This window comes from Terrapene carolina, unplaced genomic scaffold (assembly GCF_002925995.2).
Source record: "Terrapene carolina triunguis isolate 2854851 unplaced genomic scaffold, T_m_triunguis-2.0 Scaffold139, whole genome shotgun sequence".
Lineage (NCBI taxonomy): Eukaryota > Metazoa > Chordata > Testudines > Emydidae > Terrapene > Terrapene triunguis.
Genome location: NW_020664490.1, coordinates 11,314,585 through 11,328,506, shown reverse-complemented (window position 1 = coordinate 11,328,506; position 13,922 = coordinate 11,314,585).

Below are 13,922 nucleotides of genomic sequence, written 5' to 3'. Positions count from 1 at the left end.
AGCAGGACTGGTAACTATGCAGCAGCTGCAGAACATCTGATGGATGTGTGTGTGTGTAAATGTGTGTGTGTGTGTGTATAGGTATTAGGTATAATGTGTGTGTATAAGGATTAAGATATTAGTTATTGGTCATAAATCAAATTGTTATCATAATAAATGTGGCATCTTTATCTTGTCCCCTTTAATAAGATCCTGCTAGTTTTTATTGGTATAACAAAGTGTCATGCTGCCCTTGGCTACCCAATGTTAGCAGCACTCCCGATGGGAAGTATAATTTACTGCTATTTATAGCAACAGTAATTTATGAGACTTTTTATGGCTTAAATTCCATCACTTCATGAGTGCAATGTGTCATTTAGATCTCCAGCTTCTCGTCCTTCCAAGCCATCCATGTTTCCCAATACAGGGGCTCTGTTGAGTAGTTCACAGAAGGACTGCCACCAGCTAAGTAGTGTGAGAGGAGCACAACATATTTCTCAGTCCCTGCCGGCCATCATCTAAGACTTTAAAATCTTTCTCCTCCCCTCTGTGCCAAGGGAAGGAAACAGATGGGTTGGAGTCATCACTCCAAAAAACATTTTGCGTTAACTTGCCTATTAAAGGTGCTATATAAATGCAAAGTCCTTTCTAGTCTACTCTGTCACCAGTATTGCATTTCTCCCACTAATAAGGTTCCATAAGAGAAATTCATCTAAGAAATTTAATATGTTTAAACATTAGCTGTATAAATTTCTAGTGATGACTGCTACAGTTCTGGCTGTGAATGTGTGAGGTGCTTGCAGAAAAGGCAGCTGTGCTCCCACAGAAGAGACAAAGATAATCTGAACCTCACACTCCCTACTTGGCTGTCCATATCCAGGAGCCCCCTTGCTCCCTTTTAAACCATATGCTCTTTTCCTTGTTCCTAAATCATAGAATCATAGAACTGGAAGGGACCTTGAGAGGTCATCTAGTCCAGTTCCTTGCACTCAAGGCAGGACTAAGTATTATCTAGACCAGTTTTTCCCAAACTTGGGACGCTGCTTGTTTAGGGAAAGCCCCAGTATCAAAAGCCTTACTAAAGGAGTCCAAATCAATTCATCTTTATGTTAATTTTGCTCAAAATAGCTGTTAGTCTGATAAGAATGTATTTAGTGTTTAGACTGTGAAATGCTTGTAAACTGCTGCATGCATTAATCTCACTTGTAATGTCAGTATTCCATGCTATAAGAAAATATGTACGTTTTGCTTTATAACTCTCAGTTCTCTCTTTGCTCCAACCCTTTTACCTCTTGCTCTTAATTTTCTAGTGCATAGCTCCCAGCTAAAGTGACTAGCTCTTTCTGAGGGTGTATGTTTTAATTCTGCAGTGGTAAAGCATACTGTTAATTTGTGTTTCAACAGTCATATCTAATTCCATTGAGTCTTTGGATGAAAACCAGGAATGTGTCTATTACCATGATTTGTACAGGGAGCCTAGGCACCCAACTTGGGGCTGTGAATTGCACTTGGTGGCAGGGTGCTTAAAAGTTAGGTGCTGCACCGCTCAGCCTAAAGTCTGCTTGTAATCCCACTCTTTCTGTCTTGTTTGCAATGTTTGTCTTTGCTGGGGCCATTAGATTCAAAGTCGTTCTGGGCTAAGGGTGTAGCTACCTTTTTAACACAGATTTTCCACTGTATGGCTCCATGTACATTCTTGGTGCTATGCAATCATCATCATTTTAAAAATTCCCACTGATTTGACTTGCTCATACATCTTTATTTGTTAATTCCTCATAATTTGTCATCGAGTAGTCTTCCAAGAACTCTCACCTATTAAAATAAAACCAGTTGCCTTTGAGGTAGGCTACTCTCAAATGCTGTAGTTTGTGTCACCAGCAGATTATATATGTAACCCTTCTGCCCATCTAAGTTGGCAGCAACAAGGGCCGGGTTCTGTATCTAGGGGTTCCGTTCAATAACACAATGCAAAACCGGCTCGAGCCCCCACCCAGTGACCTGGGACAATTACATGCCACCCCCCTGGGTACCTCTAAGAGGCAATACTTCCCCTCTCGCAAGCACGGAGTCTGAGTGTAGCAGAAAATGTTTAATAACATGAGGTAAACGACATCAGCATAAAATTGGAAAAACACCACAAACAGGATTCACAACACAAACCATGAGCAAAACCCACCCCAGCAAATTGGGCTGTGTCCTTTTCCCTTTGGTTCTTGAATCCAGCAACCCAAAAATCACCCAGAGTCCCCAAAGTCCAACACCCCCAAAGTCTCTTGGGTCCAGCAACCACCCAAAGTCCCAAAAGTCCAACAACCCCCCAAAGTCTCTGTCCCTGGTCAGTGCAGCCCCAGAGTAAAAGGGGGGGCGCACGCAGGGTGTTAAGGGGCACCTTACGTGATCCGAGACCAACCGGCCGCCTCTCCGTGGGGTTCCGCCGCAGCCTTCACCACGAGCCGCTCCTGCCGTCCCACGAACTGCTCTGCTCTGCTCCGCTCACCGACCTGTGAGCCGCCCGGCTCCACTCCGCTCCGACCGTCCCCGCAAGGCTCCGCTCTGCCAGCTGCTCCTCCAGCTGCTCTGCTCCGCTCACCGACCTGTGAGCCGCTCAGCTCCGCTCTGCTCTGCTCCAACCGTCCCCGCGAGGCTCCACTCGGCTAGCTGCTCCTCCAGCCGTCCCCGCAAACTGCTCCGCCAGCCGCTTAGCAATTCAGGCTCCCCCACTAGTTAACACAGCCTCAGTGATCTCAGCTCTTAGTAACTTTAGCTCTTTTGTGATTTCAGCTCATAGTAGGGGAGCCCCAGTGCTGGTGCACTAGTGGCCCAAAGTGAACTCAGCTCAGCAGCCTGTAACTAGACTCCTAAGGGAATCAAAGTTAGCTCTGACATTCAACAGTGAAGAGAGGAGGAGGTGCAATTGGTGTTTCAGGCTCACGCAGGGGCCCCACACCACCAGGTACCAATACCTGCCCCCAACCTCTCTCAATTCACTGGGTTTTGTAACCCATGCCCCTTGACAAGCAAATGCTACTTAGGTAATGGTGACGGATTCACTCAGTCCTTCTGTCATACAACAGTTCCACTGGCCTTGATTCACAGAATCAGGGTAACAAAACTTTATTCTTCCTGCCCCAATAACAGAGAAACTGGGGATCCCACACCAGCCAAAGTAACCACTTTTGGTTGCTGTGGGCTCATGCTAGGCGTGTGGGTGTGCCTATGCAAACGAGATCCGCCCCTGGAGTTCTTTTCCACACTCGCCATAATTCACCACCAGATGTCAGGGTAGAGCTCATCCTGACTCTGCTTACAAGTGAGTAAGCAGGTCACCCAGAATCACAGTGGGGACAGAAACACCATTAACGTCAATGTTGTTCAGCAGGTGTAGAGTTCCTCTTTGTCCAATCTTCAAAAGTCTAGATTTGTGAAAATTCTAGCATGATGGAGTCTGCCTGGCATCCTATTGACACATCCATGAATCTTCCACAATGACCCCCAAAGCCTGAATCACTGTTGACCGTGCCTCTTTCTGTTACTGTACTCCTGGGATTTTGTACCACATGGGTTACCTCAGTGAAATCTGCACAGTTCAAGTACCCCAACTTCTTAATTCTCTCAGTGATCTCTGGAATGTTGGCCACCTTGATCTCCTCCCCCTGCAGCACACTATGGATTGCCCTGAAAACCTCCCCCACAGAAGCACCCATCATACACCACCCACCATAGGTGCTGGAACTAGGAGTGCTGGGGGTGCTGCTGCAACCCTTGGCTTGAAGTGGTTTCATTTATATACTGGATTTACAGTTTGGTTCAATGGCTCTCAGCACCCCCACTATATAAATTGTTCCAGCACCCCAGCTCCCACCTCCAAACTGTTGCCAACTGACCAGTGATTATCCACGAGGTGTTCACACCACTCTGTTTCATGAGGAGGGGAGTTCTCATCCTTGTGGTCTGGTACTGTAATGTTGTGGCTAGCTCACCCACGACACTCAGGAAAGTCTGCTTCCCCATTCTAAAGTTTTGCAGCTATGGCTGCTTATTCCATGTCATGAGTACAACTCTGCCCTACTAGTATGTGGTCATGAACAAGACCCCAAAGTAGTTCCCTGTGATTGTCTTCCCACTGAGGATCATCCACAAGTACAGCATGCAGTCATCTACTAAAGTGATGAGCTCCATGAGCTATGTATATTGATAGCGGTCTCTCCTCAGGAGTCACCACAAACATCAGAGAGAAAGTGCAGGCACACACACTTGGCCAACGGGGGCGCTCGCGAGAGGTGAGTGGACCCCATTACACTCCTATTGAAAATATTCGGTTCTAATTTACTCATTTCTCCTGCTCCTCCTTTGGCTAGTTTTTCCTTAATTTGTTGGTTGTTGTCACTGGACACACTCATCTCTGTTTGCCCCCTCCCCAGTCTCTTTATATAGTCCCATACAAATATAAAATTGCTCACTATTTTTCATTCCCGTAAATCCAGTCATGTCCCCTCAAACAAGTGTAGAGCACTAATAGTGCAGTCCTATTTTTGCCACCTGATTCATTTGATGTTAATATATTTCCCTGTGATTTTCCTAAGACACTTGCATTCCCTTGTTTTTCCTGATTAAAATTCTGCTGGTCAGGACTCAAAACAAAAAGCCTAATCACACACCAAAACTGCGAAATCTCACAAAAAAGTCTCCCTCCCCATTGCCCCTCATCCTGCCTAATAGTACCATGTGTCTTTATTGACTCCCACCAAATCCGCATGGAAAACATTGAGCTAATGGAATGATTTTAGTATTCAAAAGCCTTTTCCTGAATCAAAATGAGATCATGCTTGATCTCTGTAATTAAACTACCACCTGGCTGATTCATCAAAGTACTTTCTCACAAATGAAAAATTGTAATTGCTGGAGGAGCATTCCTCTGAGCCAGAAACTAACAATGGCAGAATGTGGTCCCAACACGTGGCCCAGCTTTTGTGCCAGGTAATTAAAGCTCCTTAGAAAGCTGTCCCAAGCTGAGAACCATAAAGTCTGGATCTTGCTCTCCTTCTGACTCAGTAAATTATGAAATGCCCTTCAAATCATGACCTTTGAAATGTCGCAAAGCTTTCTCAAAGCACTGAGCACTGCCTACATATAAGAAAAAAATGAGGTTAATAAAAGCATTATCACTTTTGTTAAAAAACCAGTTCCTTAGGGTTTACTAGGAGGAAATTATCTTTCCGTGGTTCTTGCAATCTGAAGTATAAAAGTGCAGTGGGTGACTGCCTTATCCTTACACTTTTAACTGCTTTGTTGCTACTGTGCTATGTATGAAGATGGAGTAGAATATACCTCTGTTCATGCACAACTGGTGCCATGGGATAATCCACGATCTCTTCTTGTTATTTCAATGAAATATGAGCATTAATTATTATTGCTAATGATTATGTTGTTATTTATATAGCACCATTGGTGTGACTGGCTCTTTACTGATACTAATGTTATGAGACTTGCCTTGCCTCAGAGACTTCATCAACATTAGGAAATTGACCCATTGCTGACAGTTGTTGTCAGCATATGTCCCCGTGAGCTGCCCCAACTAAGTCTCAAGAACAATACCTGTAACAGCATTGAAAATGATCATGTCCCATTCTCACTTGTGGTTAAACTCTTCCAGCACTAGTTCCAGGAGACCCAATGTCGGCAGGAGGTCATTTTCCTAGTGTAGGTGAGGTCTCTGAGGCAAATATCTCAATCACACCAAAGATTCTGCATAAATATTAAAATAATTATTAGTCATAAGTTATAATAGCAATATTTCATTGAAATTGTCACAGAAAATCATGGGATATCTGGGGCTAAATAGCTGCACCTCAGAAGCTGGAGGAACAGCAATGAAATAGCTTATGCTCTAATCATCCTGAAATTGGTACTGTAAAATTGTATTGCTGTTGCTTCCAGAGCCCTAAATGAATGAGAATTAAAAATCAGTTGGCTTACAGTCAACCAGCACTACTGCGCTTCTGAAGATCATAGCTGACATACAATTATAGATGGAAAAGACCTATTTGTAATTTTTTGTTTCATTGAAGCACACTACAAGGGCACAATTGTTACTAGAATTGCTTCCACCTGCTCCTTTTGGTTCCAAATATAAGGCTGACAACTGACAACACAAAAATAAATCTCTGGGCCAAATTTGCTGCTGGCTTAACTCCACTGAAATCAGAGCATTTGGTCCTCTCTCTGAAGGACTGAGTCAGAATGGCTTAGTGAAACACATGAGATGAATGCGAATAACAGGACTGTATTCGTATAGTCATTGGGTCATCCATTTGTCTCCCTTGCTATTGTTTTGTCCATCTAATAACTATCTAGTTGTGGGGGCTAGTATATGAATGCATAGAAGACTGATTGGTAACCTCTAGCAGATAAAGGTCATATAGTTGCACTGGATTCATACTCACTGCATTGCAACACTCTCATACTTTGCCTGTCTCTTGTTGCAGAGAGCCACTGCAGATACATCAGATCACTGACAGGTTAACACTCCAGTGCTTGAAAGGCCTTAAATAAGAATAATAGAAGGTGGGCAGTTAGCACCCAACATTTGCACCCTTATGTTGAATGCCACGTCTACACTAGGGACTTTTTTGGGACACCTCCCCACTCTTAACAGTGGTTCAGCTGCACAAGTAGTAGCACTGGTACAAATTTCTTTCTAACTATCCCTAGTGTAAACACTGTTTGAAAGGGAGGTTTTTATGCCTCGCAATGCAGTCAAAAAAAAGGTGGACAACACAATTTAACAGACCAAAGCATACTCAGTATTTGGAATAACAACAACAAACAAACAAAAATGCCACAAGTTGAGGGTAGGGCAATTTAAGGCTGGGAAGTTTTATGCAGAATCTGACATGAATCATTTACCGTAAGGGAAATTTTTGAAAGATTTTCCACCATTGCCCACACTGGTTCAGGTGAGCAGATCTAATCCATACCATGCAGCCAGCGGTTCCTACTATATAAATATTCTTAGCGCAATGCCCTCTATACCAGCGGTTCTCAAACTTTAGCAATCCAAGGACCAGCATTTTGACTTAAATTTTTTCGTGGACCCCTAAGTCCCCCGCTCAGCCCCAGGCTCCGCCTCCACTCCCCCAAGGCCCCACCCGCCCTGCTCTGCCCCTGCCCCTCTTCTTTCCAGCCTCTTTCTGCCCCTCCCCTTAGTGTGTCCCGTCCCCACTCCTCCTCGCTCCCAGAGCCTCCTGCATGCTGCTGAACAGCTGTTCCATGGCTTGCAGGAGGCACTGGGAGGGAGGGGAAGGAGTTGATCAGTGGGGCTGGCGGCCCCGGATATGACTTCCGGACCCCCTGGAGTGTCCTCACGGACCCCAGTTGAAGAAACGCTGCTCTATTCTATTGTCAAGCTTGTTGGCCATGTCAACAGAAATACTGAGAACTGAATGTGGATATAGACCTGCTAAAATAAGTGATCCCTCCAAGTTCATGGTGAAGTACATCAGAGGGGGAACTTGGACAAGCTTGTACTGCCTCTGCTTGTGTCATTGCAGGCCTGTTATTCTACTGTCGGTCATTTTACAGGCCTGTAATTCTACTGCCTGCTTTCAGGAGCATTGCATTCCCTTATTGCTGTTCTTATATACAAGGAATACCCTTATGCTGCTCAAACCCATGCTGTTTACCCGCAGAGGCTATTCCAGATTGGTATTTTTGTTATTTCTGTGTAGTCTTCTCTACATCACATATGACTGTGTTGTGAAATCACTGCGAATGCTGTGTAAGGCTTACATCATCACATGAGCCATTGCGTCACAGTGTTCTGGTGTACTGTTGTGCATAACCATGTCCTATCCAGAAAATACAGAAATCAGCCAAGACTCTTGTGATTTCTTCTGTACTGAGGCTGGCAGCTGTCAGGAACTCAGCCGGCTCTGGGCCTGGTTGTCTAGCAACCCAATGAGCTTGGCTGGGCCCAATGAACCCTCACTAAGTGACTGTGCTCCCTGATTGGACAGAAGGGCCAACAGATCCCTGTTTAAACCTGGTAGCAAGAGCAGCACAGTGCCTGCTCAATGCATTCCACGCCTGCAACTGTGCCAAACCTACTTCCTGTCCAGCCCCTGCTCTGCTCCAGCCCTAGTCCCTGGCTTTCTTTGACTCCACCTCCCCCCCACCCCCCGATTCCTGGCTCTGCCCACTGGCTTGTCTCCCCACCATGACTCCTGCTCTGCCCTTTGGCTCAGTTCTGGCTCCTGACTCCTGGCTCCGACCACTGGCTTGCCACATATCTCAGGCTCTGCTCTCTGATTCTGCTCTAACCACTAGGTCACACGGCCTACACTTCAGTGTGTGACAGTAGTGTGCATGCTGTTAGCTCGCGTGCTGATGCAATGGTGCATAATTAGCCTGCATCGGACATGAATTACAATGGTGATGTCAGACACTAGTGGGAAGAGAGAGCAAACTATCCTTCAACTTCAATGACATCTTTGTCAGCTGAATGCAGCCTCTGAGGCTTTCATTCACGTTGAGGGTTTTGCACTTCAGCAGTTTTTCATGATGAACTCTAATGCATGTCCATGCTGTCTTATAAGAACCCTTTTTGGAGATGTCTGCTGTGTCATTCAGTGCTCTGAAAAGTTCAGGTATATTTGATGGTTATGGAATTTCAAAAAGTCAAGTCAATCAGGACACCAACTGGAACCGATTTACGTCATAATTTTCTTCCTTTGCTACCCCGGTTGGCCTTGAAGAGATGGAGAGTTCCAGAGGGCCTGGTTTTACAGTACATTAGTAAGTACAGCTTCAAGAAATCGATGTTTTTTAAATCTATTAACCGATAACATTACGCAGTCACCTCCCTAGCTTCTTTGACTCTCCCACATCTCTCATTCTGACTTCAAATGGGTTTTGCACTTTCAGGAGTACACAGTAATTCCCAGTAGTGGTTGTTACTGATAGCTTATAATAGAGCTCAGCTGTGTTGCTCCTGGATTTCTAATCAGCTTAGTAATGAAAGAACTCCTGTCAGAGATTTGCTCTAAATAAGGCTATTTCATATTCAAAAGTAGACAAGTAAAAACTATACAATATATTTACAGTATTAGCTACAGAAAATGAAAAGTAAGAGAGCTGGCTGGTGTTTGCTATGCCACATGTCTTCATCTGAACCTTGAAGTTAGCTGAGTCTCAGATGCAGTCATCACCAACTTGACCTCGTTCCAGGATTTATAAAGCCACTTATTGGAACTGTAAAGCAAAGTAAGCAGTCATGGGTAGGGCTCCATGTTTGTCATGGAGGGTGCAGAAGTCCCGGATTGCGTGACTTCCTGTGACCTCCGTGACTTCTGCAGCGGCCAGTATGGCTGACCCCAAGACCACCTGAGCAGCTGGCCCTGGTGACAGCCACACCAGCCACTGCTGGAGCGGCCCCACAGCCAGCTGCTCAGGTGGCCCCACAACCAACCATACCAGCTGCTGCTCTGATGACCCCAGTGGCCAATGCAGCTGGCCCCGGGACCACCTGAGCAGTGGCCAATGCAGCTGGCCCCGGGGACCGCCTGAGCAGCGGCCGAAGCGGCTGGCTCCGGGGACCGCCTAAGCAGCAGTCCAGTGGGGGCGGGAACTGCCACAATTCTGCGGCTCCCAGCAGTGGTCCCCAGGTGGCCAGAGCCACCTCTGCCCCCCCCCCCAAGACTCCCCCCATGGTGGCGGCCGGAGTAGCTGCTGGCCCCCCGGCAGTGGGTTCCCCTGGGTCCCCCTGGCAGTGAGCCCCTGGGACTCTCCCCCTCCCTGGCAGCTAGTACCACAGGCCCCGCAGAGCTCCCACTCCTGCAACACCTCCCTCCTAAGATTCAATCGGGTATTTATGATATAAGTCATGGGCAGGTCATGGGCCATGATTTTTTGTTTCTTGCCCATGACCTGCCCATGGCTTTTACTAAAAATGTGATTAAATCGTAGCCTTAGTCATGGGATAAGAGGGAAGGTCTTCTCATGGATCAGTAACTGGTTAAAAGACAGGAAACAAAGAATGGGAATAAATGGTCAGTTTTCAGACTAGAGCGGTAAATAGTGGTGTCCCTCAGGTATCTTTTCTGGGACCAGTGCTGTTCAACATATTCAAAAATGATCTGGAAAAGGGGGTAAACAGTGAAGTGGCAACATTTGCAGACAATATAAAATTACTCTAGATAGTTAAGTCCAAAGCAGACTGCGAAGAATTACAAAGGGTTCTCACAAAACTAGTGACTGGTCAACAAAATTGCAGATAGCGACAAAGAGTCCTGTGGCACCTTATAGATTAACAGACGTATTGGAGCATAAGCTTTCGTGGGTGAATATTCACTTTGTCAGATGCATGCTTTTTACAGATCCAGACTAATATGGCTACCCCTCTGAAAATTGCAGATGAAATTCAATGTTTATAAATGCAAAGTAGTGCACACTGGAAAACATAATCCCAGCTACACATACAAAATGATGGGGTCAAATTAGCTGTTACCTCTCAAGAAAAAGATCTTGGAGTTATTGTGGATACTTCTCTGAAAACATCTGCTCAATATGCAGAAGCAGTCAAAAAAAGCTAACTGAATGTTAGCAACCATTAGGAAAGAGATAGTTTCTGTCTTATTATCTATCATAATGCCACTATCTAAATCTGTGATACACCCACACCTTGAATGCTATATGCAGTTCTGATCACCCCATCTCAAAAAAGATACATTAGAGTTGGAAAAGCTACAGGGAAGGGCAACAAAAATTATTAAGAATATGGAACATCTTCCATATGAGGAGAGATTAATAAGACTGGGACTTTTCAGCTTGGAAAAGAGATGACTAAGAGAGGATATGATAGATGCCTATATAATCATGAATGGTGTGGAGAAAGTGAATAAGGAAGTGTTATTTCCCCCTTCCCATAACATAAGAACCAGGGGTCACCCAATGAAATTAATAGGCACATGCTGTAGTATTTGAGAGTGACAAAAGTATACCAAGTATTTTTTCCTAAGCGATTTTCTGTGTGGAAAGAAGTGCACACATAAATTGGTAGAAAATGTCAGATACTGAAGATCAGACATTCATGTACCTCTTGCTGTTTGATCCAACAAAATTATCTGTCACATTTGGTCTACATTCAGTGGAGAATCAAGCTGTCTAACTGACTGACTCTGGATGTCCATAGCCTTATGTTAAGGCATTAATAAAATAATGAGGTTGTGTGTGTTGCAGTGCGCGCACACACACACACACACACACACACGCACTGTAATAGTCTAATCTTATTTTCATTCAAGGCACAGTACAAATACCTCAGTCAACAATAACAGTTATTAATCAGCAAGGAAGTTCATTCAGAATCTAAACTGGATGCTTCTCTTCTGTTTCTCATCTCCGCAGTGAGGCACCAAACCACATTTCATTATGACAAATGGGTTTCATTCTGGATCCTTATTTACATAGCATTGAGACAGCTTGAGATGGTGGTTCATTTCTCTTACCTGGCATTAATCATTTCTAAAACTAAAGTTTTTAATTCCATATTACACTCATCAGAAAGAAGAGACGGAGGTATGGGAAAATCACATGATGACTTTTATTTTCCCACTACTTCGCAATTCTCTGTGCATCTCATTCCTTCCTAGCTTTTCTTACAGCATTTTTCCTGGAAGAAAGTATCACTCATTCAAGAAGCAGAGGGTTGGAAGGATATCTGTGTCAACTGAAAAGACCATATGTCCAGGTAACTGGGATGAACAAAATTTTTCATATGACCCAGCGTCATTTATACAGTTAGCCATCCCCCCTATGATTTACCCTTAACCTTTCCAGACCCCTGGCATCATGGCATCTAAATAAGTCTTGCTGCTATTGGCTGTTTCCTCCTGAGGCTAGCCGCGACAGGGGAGGAGTTAATGCTGCTGTGAACAACATTACTTCCTAAGCAGATTTTAGTTAGGAAACCTGCATGGTGCCCAGAGGAGCATGCTGGAGAGAGTTGCTTCTGCTCTTTTGACCTCTCCTGCTATGGAGACCTGACCCCCTGTTTGTCTGGGCTCATCCATCCTTACTTATAATGCTAAGGCGCTAGTCTGACCAAATGCAGCAAAGCGAAACAGCAAAGCTTACTGCATCTTAACTGAGAGCAGAGGGGAAGAGATCCCCTGCCTCAAATACCATTCACTCCACTATTTGGGTACCAGAGAACTGTCCCTGACAGGAACAAATTGCATCCTGACATATAAAAGATGCCTAGGGAGGAGTCCATAGCCCACCCCCGCTCTGCCTACAAGGGCTTTACCCCTGTTCTACAAAGAGCTGCTGGAGTCAAATGCTGCAGACAGCATGATGTCATTCTTTGCTGATTATCACTATCTTAGTTTCCTGATGTATGAGACATTTCTAATAAAGACAGTTTTCTCCTTCATTAAACAAAGTGGGAAATAAAAAATGGCCTAAAAATGAGGATACTTTGAATTTATGAATACATAATTAGACCTTCCTGTTTTTACCATTGTAAAGTTCAGTTAACTAAAGCAGAACCTAAAATGTTATCAAGGTGACATGTGTGATAATTATTCACTAGTTCAGTGTGAACCCAGGCAATTAGCTGTCTGAGAAATAAAGCTGTATATTATGGGACACTTGTGCAGGCACATGGAGGGAGGAAGTTGCCAGGTGTCTCTCTCCTCCCCCTGTTGAGTGACCTGCACAAAGACTAGACATGATTTCAGTCCTGAGCATACCCTTGTGACAGTCTGTACCATTATGGTCACCCTTTTTACGAGACTACGATAAATTTTGTACAAGGTATGACTTGTGAGCTATCATTTGAAAACTCATAATCTGCTGAACATTATTGTATTGGTAAAATATGTGTGGCAACATTGTATGTAAAGCTATAAGATTCTACTGTATGGCATTACTAAGTTTAAAAAAGCAGGCACAAACCAGTTCCTCAGAAACAAAAGGCAAACTGATGCCTCAGCCAGGTATCAATATAATCAAATGGACTATCACCTGGTTAAGTGGCCATTCTTTGGCAGGAAGAAGGGTCTGAACAAGAAATTTACATATTTTCAAAGAAACAGCTGGGGGTTTCCATCCCCAAGACCTCCTGTTTCCTGAACCCTAGTTGGAGATGATCTTCAAGGAGGAAAATGGCTATAAGAAGTGAGAACAGTGGACACACATCACTCCTCCTCCCTTTCTCTCTGCTCTCGGTATCACCAGCACCTGAAAAGACACAGAACTGGGGAAGGGGTCCTGACTGAAAGGCATCCAGCCAGTAGACTGCAGAAGCATGTGATGAGAAAAACCTTTGCTTTGAGTTCATTTAGCGTGCTAAGTTATATGTTAGTTGCGTTTTTACCTTTTATTTTCTTGGAACCAAATTCTGACTTTTATGCCTCATTACTTGTAATTTCTTAAAAATCTTTCTTTGTGTAGTTAATAAACTTGTTTTATTATTTTATCTAAACCAGTGTATTTGGGAACCTCCATTTGAGATAGCAGGTCTTGTGCATATCATTTTCTAATAATGAAATGAGGGACTTTCTCTGAACTTGTATTGTCCGGAAGGAAAGAGCTGGGCAATACAAGATGCACATTTCTGGGGACAAGTCTGGGACTGGTAATTTGCTGTTTTCACTATGCAATATAATTCACGAATGTCTGGCCATAGCATTCATTTAACATAAGTGGGAGTGAATTACCTACTGGAGGCCGTGTGTGAACAGACCAGGAGTGGTTGTTCTTGCAGCAAAGCAGTGTAAAAGGCACCCCAGGTTAGAGAATTGAGGGTACTCAACTGTTCAACAGTCCAGAGTGTACCTTGGGTAATGTCACAACCCTAAAAGCACACACCACCCTAAGTGGGGTAGAGAGGAGAGGGGCTATGCCTCTACCCTACTCTCCACATTGGCCTACAAAGTAGGCAG